The sequence below is a fragment of the Littorina saxatilis genome, linkage group LG2, assembly GCF_037325665.1.
Source record: "Littorina saxatilis isolate snail1 linkage group LG2, US_GU_Lsax_2.0, whole genome shotgun sequence".
Taxonomy (NCBI): Eukaryota; Metazoa; Mollusca; class Gastropoda; order Littorinimorpha; family Littorinidae; genus Littorina; species Littorina saxatilis.
In genome coordinates, this window is record NC_090246.1 from 99,942,441 (window position 1) to 99,960,754 (window position 18,314).

General features: G+C 40.5%; 1 protein-coding gene across 3 annotated transcripts in view; it reads left to right on the forward strand.

Annotated features, from left to right (window-relative positions):
• The first annotated feature begins 265 nt into the window (after positions 1–265).
• Positions 266–18,314, forward strand: part of LOC138960327 (trinucleotide repeat-containing gene 18 protein-like) — a 208,001-nt gene continuing 189,952 nt past the window's right edge. For all 3 annotated transcript variants that reach the window (XR_011453945.1, XM_070332186.1, XM_070332187.1), the window contains exon 1: positions 266–838. The gene's annotated coding sequence lies outside the window, so the exon portion shown is untranslated. The remainder of the gene's footprint in view (positions 839–18,314) is intronic.

Genomic DNA, 18,314 nt, shown 5'->3' on the forward strand with positions numbered 1-18,314 from the left:
AAGGAGTGAGGGCAGGATCCTTATGGCCTCACTTTTTTTTTCCAAAACGCCAGGAAGGTGAAATCGGGGAAGGGGTGGGGGCACGAAAACCATGGTGGGGGTAAAGGTTTAGACCAATCGGTGGACAGGGTGGACGAGTGCCGTGAGTGACAAGCCTAACGATGCACAACCCCGCGAGTCGGGAGTGTGTTTGTGAAGGCAACCCCCGCCCGCCCGCCAACTCCACTCCTCTTGCGTTCAAGCTCGCGCAGTCCTTCCATACCTACTACTACTTGCGCGGAGGAGCCATGCGTTTGGCGCGTGTACAGTTCGCCAGTGTGTACCTCCTGTACTACACGGATACGAGCACGGACCTATTTTAGCGTGGAGTGCTTGTGTGACTGGCTTAAAACGTCTTTTTACGACTTTGGTGCTTTACAGAAATCGACGATTCCTTGCGTATTCGGATGTTTTGACTATGTGCGGGTGTCAGTAGAAATTACCAACAATTTTTGGCAATTTTTCCCGTCTTCTACAGATTTTTCCCACTGACAGCAGATATTGCTGTAAAACCGGATGTACCTGAAGCTTCAAATGAAACTTCATTTGTGATTTTCTATGGTGCGGTTCTTAATCAAAATTCATTTTGCTAAATTCTTGTGTATCTCATTTTCCCCCTCCCCGTTGCTTCGTGCGTATTCTCCCAAAAGGTTTATGCCAGTTTCTGTGAATATTTGACGTGGGCAGGAGTACTTTACCCACCTTCGACATCGATTTGTGAAACGTGGTGAAAATCAGTTTTGTGTGGTGCTTCTTTCTTCAATTTCTACAACTTGTGATGGATTATTCATAGATGTTTGTAAGTAATATTTTCTTCGAGTAAAATCCAAAATATTGTTGTACAGTTTGGCTACTAACATCGCAATTTTATTTTGTTGAAATCAGAATTTAAACCAGACTTTTATATGTATGAATATGTTGTTTCATCGCACACACAAAAAATTGTTTCAACTTTCATGTTCAACGGACGTGATTATTCGATCTGTCCATTTTAGAACCACTGGAATGTCCAGATACACAAAAAAGCATTGTACCACGAATGTGTTTTCATTTGCAAGAAACTGACGTCGCTTTCTCAATCTTGATAACTCCGTTGACCTTTTGAAATTAACACTTCAGTCTGGAATATGACTACGAGGTTTAACCAGTACGGAGTACCCCCGTTAGTTACGCTTCATGTAGAAAACAAGTGTACTTTATTTTTATTTTGTTTGGGGTGTCGGTCATTTGTTTTAAAGGTCATGAAGGAATTTTTGTTTGTTCTACAATGTAATTGCTAATTTTACGTCGCAGAGATCACTCGCCAGGCATTTATTCTCTACTTAACAAACATGAATAAAATGGCGAAATTAACTGGCAATTTTGAACTCTCTCTCCCCACAGAAAAAAACTCGGCACTGTTCCCTTTGTGGGGAGTTAGGGTTAGGATTTGAATGTTGATCTCTCTTCCCACATAAATACAAATCGCACTGTTCCCTTTGTGAGGAGTTAGGGTTAGGATTTGAATTTTGATCTCTCTTTCCACATAAATAAAAATCGCACTGTTCCCTTTGTGAGGAGTTTTTAGTGAGTATGCCATCTAACAATAGTTCGCATCCACACCGTTCACTTCATCCTCAGTGGAGAGAGAGTATGGAGAGAGAGAGAGAGAGAGAGAGAGAGAGAGAGAGAGAGAGAGAGAGAGAGAGACAGAGACAGAGATAGAGACAGAGAGAGAGAGACGTGCTGTGAGAATCGAACACTCGGTTGCCTTTGAGCTGACCCCCCGAACGCTGAAAACTTCAGTCTCGTTCATTTCAGCGCTTTGCAATCACTGGTCAGTTGTGCGGGTGGCCTGGTAATTACTCGTTATCTGTCTGGTCGTTTCACCTGCCCTTTGGCCCATTATTTGGGATTTAGTTTATGGAAAGGTTATTACAATGTACACGTGGTATCATAAATCGTGGACAGAACAATCTAAATTTACAAGATCTCCAATTTAGGCTGTGTAAATCAGTCGTTTACGTAAAAATAATGTGACAAAAGTTCAGAGAAAGCGATCACACGTGATGGTGTTAAACAGTTCCGGGCGGTTGTTGTCTTGCATTCTCCGTCTCTTCGTCTTCTCCCTCTCCACACATTTTTTTCTCAACCGATTACGAAGTTGTACTTCCAGGTCATTTTTGTTTGTTTTATAGATATTTTGCTATGATGTTTCGTGCGATTTTTCATTTTTTGTGGCAGTTTATTTCTTTTTCTCTTCAAATTTAATCTTTGTTTCACAAGCGCGATTCATAGTCCACGAATGTCTTCATCACATTGTTGAATTGCTTGTAGCAAGTCCGCTTGGTGACGTTGGTCTCTTTAAACCGAATTCATTTACTAAGCCCATGGATAATTTACGTCGGTACAATTTTAATGGTCGTATTTTGAAACTACAACTGCCTCGAGGGAATCCATTTACATACAACAACCACAGTCCGTTGAATGAGACTTTATATTTTGCGATGTAACGATCTAACCGTCATGGAGAAAAGGCCATTTTTGTTTCAAGTTTAACCTACTTGCCATTGTTCCTGAAGAGGTGACGAAGGTTCATGTACATGCGTTTTTTTTATCAAATAAAGTTAGTTCGTTTTGAGTTCTGGAATATATATATCCCAAAAGCGAAAGTCGTAGAAAGATTTAAAACCTGGATTTACCTTGCTTGACACACGAGTATTGCATTTTGTTGCAGTTTTTGTGTGTGCACGCTGTAGGAAATTGTAATGCCTTTCATTTTTTTTTATCATGGACATTCGCAACTCGGTAGATGCTGTTTTATCATTACATGAATACATCTCATTTTGCAAATCAAAACGTTAAACTGATAATAAAGAAAGGCATTTTGGGTTGTAGCTTTAGGTTAAACGAAATGAAGTCCATTCTGTGCTTCACTGGTTATGATTGACACACGTATACACATTGGCTGAAAACGTGAGTTATTTGCATCAGTACTTTAATGAATAATAATAATTTTAAAAAAGAACAAGAAAGTTACTCCAGCGGTTGGCCGGGATAAAAGGGGAAAACAAAGCAAAGCAAAAAGTATGCGAACTGTCTAGTTGTAACGATCGAAACTGCACGCAATGTCGCGACATGTTCCCACAACGTCCATGCATGCTGCATACAGCTGAAGAAGGGAGACAAAATGAAAGTGATTTTCATGCCGTATTATTTCATTTTTGAACGACACTGATAATGATTTGCCACAAACACCGACACTGATAATGATTTGCCACAAACACCGACACTGATAATGATTTGCCACAAACACCGACACTGATAATGATTTGCCACAAACACCGACACTGATAATGATTTGCCACAAACACCGACACTGATAATGATTTGCCACAAACACCGACACTGATAATGATTTGCCACAAACACCGACACTGATAATGATTTGCCACAAACACCGACACTGATAATGATTTGCCACAAACACCGACACTGATAATGATTTGCCACAAACACCGACAAAATAATGACCCCGGCATTTGAATGATATTAATTTGATACAGAATGCAACTCTGTTGTTTTCCGTTTATTTAAATGGTAAATTGACAAAACATGATGTGCATTTTATCTTGAATTGCATGAAAGAAAGAATAGAAAATAGAATAAAACGAAATATGGTACAATACTTTACATTAAAGCTCAGTGTTGAGAGAGATCAAAGTCAAAACCGGATATTGCGGTTGGCGTATGAGATGGCGGGAATAACTTTTTACGAACTTTACTGTCTAAGATTCAAGTGCATTCTCATATATATGATGTACGATGCACGTAAGCTCACGCACATTCACGCACACACACACACTGACACACAAACGCACGCACGCACGCACACTGACACACACACACTGACACACACACACACACACACACACACACACACACACACAGGGGGTGCATGAAGAGTGAGGTGCTGTGGGTGCAAAAAAACAGAAGGGGGGGTGGGGGGGGGGTGGGAGAAGAGGCCAGGAAGGGCCGGGGTGGGGGGTGGGGGTGGAGAGCAGCCCGAGAGAGAGAGAGAGAGAGAGAGACTTTTTCCAGCATGCTTTTCCAGCGTCAAGATAAGAATAGTTAGCATGTGGAAACGAAATTACTGAACGTGTTGTGTTCTCGTCTTTCCGCCGGCCCTGTCATCCCATTTTTGTCGAGGCTGGTTGCGAACTGTACAGATTCTACAGTGCGTCAGCCTGGCCTGTGTTCACAACGTGCTCTTGGGGGGAGGAAAAGCGAACAGGGCACACCGGTTTTCCCCCCGAACGCCATTTTGCTGAGCAAATACTAGCCCGTCGGGCGAGTTGCTTTATCTCCAAACTGTAAGGCAAATAACCGCTGCGATATAAGATAGGATTCGATTTGTCCACCGAGGTAAACAGAGGGTGGGGGATTGTACAAGAGCCTAACCACTGGCAGGTCAAGAAAAACTGTCAGATTACGGTACTCGGTGGCACAGGTCACAGTGAGATAACTGCCAGTGCTGATTTAGCACAGGGAAGACGCAGGACTAGGATTAAGAAAATGAACACTGTTTTCGTGTACACCTATACCAAGGTAAGGGAGTGGGGGGGTGGGGAGTGGTGGAATGGAGTGAGGGACAGCGTCAGTTGCGGAAATTGATAGCAACATAAGCGTAAAACGTTGTTGTAAATTGTCCGCATTTGTTGTTTTTCAATATTTTTTTAAAAGAAAAAATGTCAAAATTTAGCCCTCATAAACATCTGAGTGAAATATGTGTGCATTCAGCCTTCAGAGCAATATTTTAGTGAAATATATATGTGCATTCCGCCTTCAGAGCAATATTTTAGTGAAATATATGTGCATTCAACCTTCAGAGCAATATTTTAGTGAAATATATGTGCATTCAGCCTTCAGAGCAATATTTTAGGAGTAATATGTCTGCATTCAGCCTTCAGAGCAATATTTTAGTGAAATATATATATGTGCATTCAGCCTTCAGAGCAATATTTTAGTGAAATATATGTGCATTCAGCCTTCAGAGTATTTTTTGTGTGAAATATATATGCCTTCAGAATAATATTTCGGGGAAAAATGTCTGCACACAGCCTTCTAGATAATAACGTTGAATTATATTTTGGTGCAAAATGTCAAAATTGTGCCTTCAGAGTACAATTTTGGTGAAAGATGCCCGCACTCGGAACAGAATTATGGAGAACAAATTCTGTCAAAGATATTCTAGGCTACGTACGCTGTTTAGCGACGTCTAAAATATTTGATTAGGCTAGCATTGATAATGGTGAACAATATGTACAAGCGGCCTTTCCGATCGTACTATGTAATGACAAATCTCTGCATTAAATCTTCAGGATAACATTTTTGGTTAAACTTAGAATTCATGCGTAGGATAAGATTACGAAGACGGAGGAACATTTAGTGCACAAATGCGTAAAAAAAGTTGTTAATTTAAAAAAAAAATGAATGCCCACATTCAACCCCAGGCTATTTATATCTCTTCGAACTATGATTCAGACTATGCATGCATGCATAGAGCCTCACCTGCCGCTTTAAATGCATTATTGTATTTTAATGGTCGTGTTTGTACTCTCCTTCCCTTTGCTTTCTGTGGGATGGGCCCCGTTCAGAACGCAAGTATGTTATCTTTAAAAATGAACATAAGGTTAATGAAATATTTATTATATTCCGTATTGTTTGATGTTGGTATTTATGTGTTTTATTGAGACTGCCACCCGCATTCGTTTGTCTTCGTTCCTATAGGTTGTTTATATTAAACGTGTTTACGGGAGTGGTTGCATAAAAAGCGTTAGTTATAAATAAAAGATATCAATGTATCCAGATGTAAGCAATCGCTTTTGATATTTTCTTCATCATATTTTTTCAGAAACTGTGTATAGTTTATTCACCGTTTACAACACACCGGTGTAACACGAGAAAATGACTCCCACGAAATTTTTACTCCGGAGTAAACATTTCGTACGAAAAAGTTACTCCCTTTACGAAAAAAGCACTCCCCCATTGCACGAGAAAATTACTCCCCAAGACAGGTGAGTTCCGAGTAAACATTTCGTTCAAAAATGTTACTCCCCTGACGAATAAATAACGAATAAATTACTTCACCCCAACACGAGCAATTTAACTTCCCATGCCAGGTGTACGAAATTTTTACTCCCTTGTCCCCTGTTAGTCTTGGCGGTGGAAGGGGTGGAAGGAGGGTAGCGCGACATTCGTGTGCGCGAGATCACTTATTGGCATTATCCCTTCGCCCGCATCCCATTTTTGCGTACGAGATTTTTACTGGAAGTAAAAAAAATGGGGAGTAAAAATTTCGTGGAGGGAGTAATTTTTTCGTGCCTTGAGGAGTTCTTTTCTCGTACGAAAAGTGTACTCGGAGTAAGAATTTCGTACGAAATATTTACTCCGGAGTAAATTTTTCGTGGAGTAAAAATTTCGTGTTACACCGGAAGAGACAATATGCATCAAGGTGTACGCCATAACAGTTTCCCATCAAACGAAACAAAATGCTGCAATTGATATTATTTGATTGTTTGCTCTTGTTGTTGATTGGTAGTGTTTGTTCTTGTGGTTGTCGTTGTAGTCTTACCAGGGTGTCTGTGCACTTTATCAGTGTTATTTGTTTGTTTGCTCTTGTTGCTGATTGGTAGTGTTTGTTCTTGTGGTTGTCGTTGTAGTCTTACCAGGGTGTCTGTGCACTTTATCAGTGTTATTTGATTGTTTGCTCTTGTTGTTGATTGGTAGTGTTTGTTCTTGTGGTTGTCGTTGTCGTCTTACCAGGGTGTCTGTGCACTTTATCAGTGTTATTTGATTGTTTGCTCTTGTTGTTGATTGGTAGTGTTTGTTCTTGTGGTTGTCGTTGTAGTCTTACCAGGGTGTCTGTGCACTTTATCAGTGTTATTTGTTTGTTTGCTCTTGTTGCTGTTTGTTATTGTTTGTTCTTGCTGTTGTCACGTCATTGTCGTCATCGTCGTTGTTAGTAAACGAAACACTACACGCTTGTGTAATTATTGTGTTTTGTTAGAGCTTAACGTGTGCATGTTTTATGTAAATACAATCTATATAAACTTTATAGCAGACAATAGACTCCCGGATTCAGTGAGTGGCTAGAGAGAGACAGTGTTGAAAGGAACGTTTGACTGTATAATGTACAACGCAATGGCCTGCTTGGTTCTATAGTGCCCATTTTTCTGTTAGGATAGGATCGTGTTTCGCGACAGCTGTAAATCAGCACGATGTTAAACTGCAAAGCCATTTCCAAATAATAGAATGTAGAATAGATATAAAATAGCTGAGATAAAAGTGCGATAAAAAGAAGTTAGATACAGAAGCTGCTGTTGAAAACAATGTTCGTCGTGTTTAAAATTAACAGTGTCTGTCTCTTTCTTCTTCTTCTTCTTCTTCTTCTTCTTCTTCTTCTTCTTCTTCTTCTTCTTCTTCTTCTTCTTCTTCTTCTTCTTCTTCTTCTTCTTCATCTTCTTCTTTTTTAATATTTATTTTTCACTGCCTGAGTGTGGGACATAAGTCGCACAATTTATTAAAAAAAGTGTTGGTACGCAATAGATATTGCGCGGCAGCTGAACTGAGTCAGCGGCAGGCTTGACGGAAAAGATCGCGAAAAAATGAAGCAAAAGATCTCAACACAAATACTTGCAAAACGCATTCATAAGACAAAAACAAAAAAAAAACGAAAACACACCATAAAAGCAACCACCACTACCACCATCACCATCATCACCACAACAACCAACAACAAAAACAACAACACAACAGCAACAACCTAAAATGACTTAATTATTAAAAGAAACAGCACACAAAATACAAATGTGGTCGGATGTCAGTGGGAAGGAGAGAGAGAGAGAGAGAGAGAGAGAGAGAGAGAGAGAGAGAGAGAGAGAGAGAGAGAGAGAGAGAGAGAGAGAGAGAGAGAGAGAGAGAGAGAGAGAGAGAGAGAGACGTTGTTCAAATGACATGTCTTCCTACAAAAAAAAAGACCTTGCATGCATGAACGACACAGCTGGCAAAGAACCAGAGAGCTAGCAAATGTAAGAAGAAGGTGTAGACCATTAGAACACGTACAACTTACCATGCACGCCAACCAGTTAATCAAAAAAACGTCGTTAATTTTAATTACCTATCAGTTCATTTATTTTCCAGGCAAATTAAAAAAAGGGAGACTTTATTGATTAATCTAAATTATTAATTTTTTGATTTGTTGTGCTTTCCATTTACCCAATTAATGATTTGTTTGCATTTTTCATATATACCCATTATGCAGTTCTAATGTGTTTCGCGCACATTTGCCTGAATTGCATACACTCTGGGTTTTTTTTTTTCTAAACCACTGTGCGCGATAGATGTTTTGTTCATTGTCTGTACTGTCACTCTCAGGTACATGTCATTTAAAATAGATACATTGATAAAATTCAAGACAATGTTTATGCACACGTTCTTGAATAAATCTACATTCACCGTAAATGTGAGTGGTTATTACATGCATGTTTTCAGTAAATTGTTCAGGTTCAGAGAAAAAAAAACCCACCCAGTAACAGTTGACAGGCATTGTGTCTGTGTGTCGCATATAAAAAAATACAGGCATTTTTGATAACTTTATTGTTGATTTTTTCTCTGTTAATGCTTATGCATTGATATTTTAAACTAACCGAAACCAAAGTGTTTCTCTCTCTCTTCTCTCTCTCTCTCTCTCTCTCTCTCTCTCTCTCTCTCTCTCTCTCTCTCTCTCTCTCTCTCTCTCTCTCTCTCTCTCTCACTCTCACGTTTCCATCCATTGTTAAATTGTATGGACAATCAAATAATTATCTCATGTCTTATTTTATCAAAGCGTTTTGTTCTAACTGTGTTTGGTCGATGTATTACCAAACCCAACGAGTTCCTCTATGCGCATGCATTTTTATCTTATTATATTGTAATTAAACAGAAAGGAGACGTATCTATCTACGCGGTTTTAATACCACACGATAACTGTAGCAGTTTATGCTTCCTCGTTGAAAAGTTTAAACCGCCACGGATTTCTTGAAAAAATGAAAAACAGTTTCCTATGCCATGCCTATATACAGCATTCTTCAACCTCTTATCAACAGATCCTTTTTTCAGGAATCTGACCGATTTCAGTAACACTAACAGTAACACTATCGCGAAAGCAGCCGCTCCCTCGTGCTGTGATTGTCAGTCCAACACTCAGAAACACGGAAAGGACAATAGATAGCGAGGGCAGAGACCCGCCGAGGAGGGATGGAGGTGGGGGGGGGGGGGGCAGCTAGGATGGGGACGGAAGGACATTAGCGACGGGGGGACAGGAGGGGTGTAAGAAAGAGATTGAGCCGCTTGTCATTGTCAATGGATGTAAATCCGCGTCGCCTGAGCCCCTTACGACCAAGTTCACCTTGACCTCGGATTTCAAAATTCAAACTTGTCTTCTCCGTCGCTATATAGCGCTGTCGTTCGCTCCCCCTTTTGGTCACTTGTGTGGAGGGTGCCGGCGCCAGCGCGGAAATTAATCTGTGTGCGAATGACGCAGGCTTTTCAGACCGAGAGAGAGAGAGAGAGAGAGAGAGAGAGAGAGAGAGAGAGAGAGAGAGAGAGAGAGAGAGCTCAGAACTCAGCACTTAATTACAAAAGGGTAAAGGGTTAAGCCAAAGCCTAATTTTACAACCTGTCCTTTATACAAACACTACATTTAAAGTTAAAATGAGAGAGAGAGAGAGAGAGAGAGAGAGAGAGAGAGAGAGAGAGAGAGAGAGAGAGAGAGAGAGAGAGAGAGAGAGAGAGAGAGAGAGAGAGAGAGAGAGTGTGTGAGAGAGAGAGAGAGAGAGATGATCGTTTCGTCGCTGCAGCAGTTTTGATGTTCATGTGTGAATATCATTATTACGCGCAAATGACCACCCCCCTTCCGCCTCATTCTAAAACTCTCCGTTTATTTGCGCCGGTAATCTATGCAATCAATCAATCATCAGACCAACTAAACGAGTGACGGTGTGTCCTTCATAGTAAAACCTTTGACATATTCACATTTGAATAGTTTGGTGTTTTTTGGTTTTATAAGTCTGTACATTTTGCATCTCCTCGCAGAAAGCTAGCAGTAGCACACGTGTTGGTAAACAAGCAGAGCTCAACTGGAGCACTTTTCAGGCTGATTAGATCTATATGAAAAAGAAAAGAAAGAAGAAAGGATTCCAGTAGGAATAGCATCCGCGCGGATAAAGATTCATCGCTAAAAGTAAAACTGAAATAATTGTTAGAGAATCAATTGCCACGATTTTTCTCCGAAAAACAAGATAAATCTGTATAATGTGGTGTCAGGTTTCCTCGAAAAATATGGTCCTTCAGATATGCACAGGCAGAAGAAGAAGAAGAAAAAGAAGAAGAAAACGAAGAAATTAATTAAATAAATTTAGTAATTTTCATGAATATGTCAGTTCATAAAAAATACAAATCAGCTGATGAAAGTGAACTTACTAATGGCGAGTTAGACTGCACTACAGGGATTTAATATTCGTGCCAACACTTTACATTTTGATTTTTTTTTTTACTGTTAATATTTACGGTTCAATCTATATTTTATCTCATAAATCAGTTTTGGTAAATGAAATGTCTTATTCTTGCTTAATTTTTAAAGTTCGGAAAACACAGAAGCGCTGCTTCTGGTGTGCATGCGTCTCCCATTCGTTCTCTGTGTCTCTTTCACTGAGTGTTGCTGCTGTTATTTTGTCTTGCGTCTCTTTTTTTAATTTGTTTTTAGAATAACTAATACATGAAGCTTAAATGATCTTTTTAAAGCAATGTGTTGAATGTACCGCTGATAAAAATATAATGAATTAATTAGATTAGATTTTTTAATGCATTATCTTGTTTTAGATAGCTTTTACGTTATCACAAGTGTACACGCTAAAACGATGTATACATTTTTTTGGTATGCATATCTAAATAATACAAGAGGAGGAATAGAATATGTATAATGTCAAGAACGTAATCAATGATATAGATATTGTGTAGCCACCTCTGAATAGCCTTTATTTGAAACAAGGTGTAAGTCGCTTGGAAGATATTCCGTAACCTAGAAAAACCCGAGAGTGTCGCTGTTGTTAAACATGACTATTTCGTGAAAGAGTAAAACAAAACAAAAACATCCTTTGCAGCCAACATGATTATTTAAGGTCTACTCAAACAATCGTCTTTCTTGTAACAATAGAGCTGTATAAAAACACTCACACAAACTATCTGTTTGGCAGTGAAGTCGGGACAGGAAATAACTTAATGATCGATTACCTCGGCAGATTTAGAATGAGGTTTTCCGGGGTTTTTCTGCAGTGATGCGATTTTCTTTTTTTACCTTTTTTTGCGGTGGTGGATACAGAGGCGCCTGGACTGATTTCCGAGGTCACGAGTATCAAGTCAGCAAGCTGGAAAGGAAGTCGTAAATCTTCATCGCTGTGATGGTCCGCTATCTCGTGCACTGCATGCTGTATGGAGGAAGAAAAAAAAAAAAACCCCAGGAGTCTGTGAAATATCCGAATGTTATGGCACTCAAAAATATAATCACGATGGTCAGTGTGATGACGCTTATGTATCAGTCCCGTACGACCCAAAGACATCTCTTTGTATGTCTGTGGGTACGACCAGGCGAAAATAAAAAAGAAAAGCAAACACATGACGCCCCCCCCCCCCCTCCTCCTTTCCCCATCCGCCCGTCCCGGCTTCGCGCCCCACTGTCACCACCCACACCGTCCAGCCTATCTGCATTCGGTTTCCCAAAATGTCATGAAAACCAATAAAATAGTTATGGCACAGAGCATTATTGTGGTACCAGAATACAACGGCCTTTTATGGGCGACACGAATGATGGACATGGCGCATTTCGGGCCATTAGACCATTGTTAGCGACATCGTGTATTCATATATATATATGTTAGTACTGACTTGCGTGTGATAGGTCCATTATTACCAAAAGCAGATTTCCCCAGAAAGAACAGACATGTAGCGACAAGTCATGATATTAGTTCACAGAACAGCAGTTCAGAGCGCAATAACTTTTTATTCACTAAAGTCAAAGATATTCCGTAGTGTAGCGGTGGACTATGTTTCCTTGAGACCAAAGCTACTTCTACACCAAAGCTACTGCTACATCAAAGACAGTCTACGCTGTATTCTGTAAGTTCTTTTGTAACTGTAGAATATATTGGTTCAGACTCACCTGATGTGTTCACAATTCATGCGATCATGATTAATCGCAATGTACTGGATGCGCTGATTCTGTTGGCTGGTGTTCCAGAGAATACACCGAATTAATGTTTATTTTAAACAGTTAAACATTTTCCTAAGAAGGAATTTATGCTGGAAATATGCACCAAACTGGGTAGAGTTTTTCAACATCATCAGAATTTCTTCTTTTCATGGAACATCATCATTGGCGTTTACATGAATTCAGAATGGATTATATAGACTGCAGTCGGGGCATTTTCATTATAATGTCGTCTTTTTATGCAACACACTGGCGTTTACGAATTCAGTATGCATAGCGTGTCCCGGCATTGGAGTGTATATCTCTCATTGAGAGAGAGAGAGAGAGAGAGAGAGAGAGAGAGAGAGAGAGAGAGAGAGAGAGAGAGAGAGAGAGAGAGAGAGAGAGAGAGAGAGAGAGAGAAGAGAGAGAGAGAAGAGAGAGAGAGAGAGAGAGAGAGAGAGAGAGAGAGAGAGAGAGAGAGAGAGAGAGAGAGAGAGAGAGAGAGAGAGAGAGAGAGAGAGAGTATACTTTCTTACACCATGCCGCAGGCATTCTAGGTATTTGGAAACGACCCCTCTTTGATATTCATTGCGCATCCTGGGCGTCATTCGGCCGTCTTCCGTTTTCCTGTCCTTTGAACATCGGCACGGCCACCGTGCGTGCCACTGTGAAAAGTTCGATGTTGCTCGAACCGTTGTGCCGTTATGTGGACAAGTTTTGAAGCTGTTAAAAACAACATAGTAGCCACGATTGTCATGGCATTTTTTTCCCCAAAGGTTTCTTGAGTTCAATAAGGATAATTACGTACATTGTGTGTTATTTCTTCCGAAACGTGTTTTAACACATAGGTGTCAGTTTTCAAAAAACGCCCTAAATGCTGAAATTAGTGCACGATTTCTTTACGCTTTTGGAATAAAGGTACTAAGTACTCGCAAAAAAACTGTGTTTTCTCCGTTAACTGTTTACAAAAATTCACAAAATGTGCAGGTTAGTCTAAATGATCAAGTGTGTAAATATGCAGTTAAGAATAAAATGGTATAACGATTTTAAAGTAGTGTTAGGGTAATAGATCACGAAAAGAAAATTGCCATTTATTTTTTAATCTCTTTGGATGACTTGCATGAGTCATGTAATTTTTTTTATCATGGCTTTGATTGCGCAAATTATTCATGGCTTTGATTACATAACCTTTTTACGTCAACGTCAGGTCTGATAGAGGAGAGCTGTGAACGGTTCAGCGTCAATCTCTGACCGGGTTACGAAATCTCCAAGTGAGCTGCGGAAAAAGCCGTCTTGTGCTTGACTGATTTTACGATGTGCCATGCGTGTTCAGAGCTCACCATCGCCATCGGTCGTTGGAAACACGAAACATGAAGGGATGGGTGTTAATGCGACGTTATTTTGACCTTGTCCGAAAGAAGGACACAAATAATCACGGACTCTGACTCGTCGACACAGTGCTGTAGTTTAACATGACAGTTTTGTAAAAGGGTGAAAAACAATCCTTTGCAGTCACGATGGAGATGATCTTGCAAATTTTTGTTAAAAAGCAATAGTTTCACGTTGCTGAGTGTCGATATAATAATAATAATCATAATAATCATAATAATAATAATAATAATGATAATAATCATGATAATCATAACAATCATAATAATCATAATAATCATAATTGTCAGTAAGTACTGGTGTCACATGACTGATGTGAACCAGTTGATTGGCTAATGGCGATGCGCTTAAATCTGTTAGCGCACTCCTGGAGTGCGCTAACTTTTCCACAGAGCGTATTCTTACACCCTTTGCCAAAGCGAGACTGTACTCTCATCCTCAGAATTAATTAATGACATGTAGCTTATATTCTCCACAATACCTATGATTATGACCATAAATGTCCTGCTTTTCAATTAAAGCAGAAGTGGTTTTTTTCTGACAGATTGCATGCGCCTGTGCCGCCCACAGTTGCACTGATCTAAAAATAGAACCCGCTGTGTCTAATTTTTCAGTTTCGACTTGCGAAGATTCCTCTCATAATTATGCCATGTTGGTGGCATGTACCTTATTATCCACATTACCAAATGATGAGTTAGTATACAATTCCCAGCAGCTAACAGAAAACACAAGTGTTATTCCGATAACGTAGCAGCTAGATCAGCACGTAGCAGACTACACTGAAATACGACTGCATCTGTTCAGTAAATGAATGTTTTCCGTTTATTTTAAGGCAAGAACAATCGGAATCGAAAACGTGTAGGGTTTAGAACGTTCTTACCACATATAAGACTTATTACCAGCCTGCTTTATGTGTGCAGACTCAGTGCAACGGGACGAGCAATTTTTGTTTTTGAAATGAGACTCAGTGCAATAGCCTAGCAGACGACATAAATCCCGCTCAGCAAATTAGGGCCTAACATGTTAGGCAAATGTGAACGATAAAACGATGGGGATATAATACGTGTAGGGTTCAGAGCATTCTTACCGTTCATATTTAGTACCAGACTCCCCGATGAGGGAAGATACCACACGAAAAACATGCCACGTTTATTTTGAAAATGGGCTTTCCGTCGACCTTGGCAAGGGGCACAACTCTGCACAGTCAATCTGTCGAAGCTCGATGAAGGTTTCGAACCGCAAATAACTGAAAGCACAGTCCTTTCTCCGAGTTCAAATGAGAGAAAGATCATCACTGTTTAGCTTAACGCTACACTGGAATTTACCAACAGAAATTAAAACAAGAGTTTGCGTGTGATGAAAGCACGACACACGAGACAGCCCACACAAAAGTAGATCTTCTATACGACCTGACCACACAGTTATGCCTATTCAAATGCGCGTAGCAAAATGTGCGTGTTGTATCTTCTTTTTTCTCTGGCGGTACCGACAATATCGTTATTGAAACAATCCCAGTGCACTAAGGGATTTATAGAGCAAATCTCGAAAATAATTATTGAACTCAGCGCTATGCGCTTCGTTCAATAATGAATTTTCTCGATTTGCTCTATAAATCCCTTAGTGCACTGGGATGTCTCAATAACTTAAATAATAATAATAATGATAATACGAGAATTTATAACGCGCACATATCTGACAACAAGGCGAGTCAAGGCGCACAATGGAAAGAAAACAAACAAAATGACTCCCCGAACCACCACAAAGGCAAGCCAATCGTAGAAAGCAAAAATACACTTTTTTTGTTTTTGTACCTTACCCACGAAAGTTCCTCTACCTTTTAGTGTGTTTACAACAGATGTTGCCTACCGTAGCTGCGTTCTAGCGAAGGAAAGCTAAACACGCGTTTTTATATTCCCACAAACACAACCCTTCTCCCATACAGTACCTCGGTCTTTGATAGCCCTGGCAGTGCACTTGACTGCGTTTGCTGTGCTCGGTAGGAGTATACCTCAGCCAAACTGAGATCTATTCTGCTCACAGGAGAATTTTTGCCCCAGCTTGCTAGGTGCGCTTTCCGAAGATTTATGCCATGAGATGGTAAACCTGAGTTTTGCCTCGCGCATTCTTCTTCCTCAGCACGTGAAAAACGTGCCAGTTTTTCTCAGGCGGCACTCGCCTTTTGCAAATCCCTCGCAGCGCTGCAAGTGTTTTTCACATTTGGCACCACGGAGACTGGGTGCAAACTGCAACACCCGAACGAAGGAGGTGTAGGGGGTGTTATGGGGTGGGGAAGAAGAACAGAGCAGAGAGAGAGAGAGAGAGAGAGAGAGAGGGAGAGAGGGAGAGAGACTCAGAGAGATAGAGAGTAGTTGAGTGCATGATGTCGATGGTGTGAAACAAATTTAAAAAATCGGAGAAAGGTTGCGTCTTTGGAATGCATCGAGGCTGATTGCTTCATTAAAAAAAAGAAAAAAAGAAGGGAAATACAATAAATCTTTAAGTCGTGCGTACATGTTTTTTAAGACCACGAGTCGCAAGCAGGAATTTATTTTCTTTTGGGTTTGTGCCCCTCCTCTGTGTTTGTCTTCTGTGCGTACGTTAGGTCGTCTTCTCACGTAACTTCTCAACTACAAAGACTGCTGTGATCAAACTTACAACAGTTATAAGTTATTCTGAATGAAAGCCATTCCAAGAATCCAGGAAGCTACATTCAAGATAAATGCAATGTTTTTCTTTTGTATGTACCTTCTGTCTCACATTTAAGGGTTCGAATCAGGGTTACATTAAAAGTAAGATGCTGTGAAAAATGAGGCGCCCGAGTAGAGAAAAATGAGGCGCCCGAGTAGAAGGTATCTAGATATATATAATTATACATGAAACATCAGCTCTGAGCGTAAGGGTTCAGCTAAGAACCAACACTAGAATCTTTGGGTTCAGTTCCTGGGTGTGATCAGTCGATCATACACTTGGATGAAAACGTGTTTTTTCCCCGATTATAAATTGTGTGCATTGAGAGTTACGTGCTTCCATAGCACCTGGACACCCACTAAAATCGAACTTTGTGCCATTCTTGACTACTAATATTTAGCTTTAAAAACTGAACTGTTTTGAGGAGAGGAGGAGGCATAATAACTGATAATAATAAAAGTCTTAGCCGATATGTTACCTGATTACCGTTCATTTAAAAGCCGAACCCCACGAAGGCAGCGACACAAATTCATAACAGACATTGCATGATATAAATTGCAGAACAATAAATCGAGACGACTAGCTAACAGTCGTTTGACTTCAAGATCGGATCCATCGACCAGTCGGTTATTGAGGAAGGACAGACAACACAGTCGCGACAGCGATTCAAACGTTTGACACAACCAACACCCGAGAGGGATGAACGAAACGCTGAAGTAAACACATTCTGAACCGTCTTTAAATTGCACACCCCCAAAAGTAACTGTACTATGTCAGTACACAGGCAAAAGTAACCGCAATTTTTGGGGGGACACAAAACTGGCCAAAAATAAAGTTCGTGTTACCCGGGCCGAGCAGCGCACGACATCTTACATCAGTGTGGTTACCGTGTGTGTGTGTGTGTGTGTGTGTGTGTGTGTGTGTGTGTGTGTGTGTGTGTGTGTGTGTGTGTGTGTGTGTGTGTTTCTCTTCAATTAAAAAAAAATGTGTGTACACTGTATTGGACGAGGAAAGTTAAAGAAAATAAACTTGCGATTTAAAAAAAAAATCAATGAACAGAACAAGTAGGAACCGAAGGGAAACAGGAGAGGCAAACTATGGGAAGATCTACCATGAAATCTGTTTAAATAACGACTATATCGTTCGCAGGGCATTCAATCTGATCAGCTCGGCTGGGATTCAAGCCATGTCTTCGTGGTAACCGTCTAACCAGAGTAACAATGATCGAAAACATGATAAACCACCAAAGAGTTCACTGTCACACACAAACAGACACACACAGAGATACACACACACAGACACAAACAGACATACACAGACACACACAGACACACACAGACACACACAGACAGACAGACACAGACATACAGACACAGACATACAGACAGACACACACACACAAACAGTTGCCTTTATCTCTGGGGTGTACACTGAGAGAAGTGTACAAGGCATTGCTCTCTGCGGTCCTGTGAGAAAAAGAAATCCGACAAACACAAGCCCCCCAGTCCACAAGCCGAGTGTTTGAGCCTCCAGCCAAGACGCTGAGCTAACATGGCCCCTGATAACCACGGCTTTTCACCATTTGATAGGTAACCGCGGGAAGTCCTGCCAACCCGGTCTTTAGGGGTTGGGACCGATGGAGAGCTTTCCCAGCTAACACACGAGTGGCTTGAATTTCTTATTCATTTCCCCAGGCCCAGACAGCCCCCTCTCAACTCTCGTCAGCTGTGTCTTTCCATGTGGAAAAGGTCTCCTGAAAATACCGTGTCTTGTTCTCTGAAAAGGTCTTCCTATCTTCTTGTTCCTCTTCTCTTGGCGAGATAGGTCTACAGTGTGTGCTTGTGCTTTTTAACATACATTCACCTTTACGCGCCATTCTCTACTTGCCGAGGTCTGCTGAGCAGCTACACAGAGCTGCTTTCGTTGGGTCATC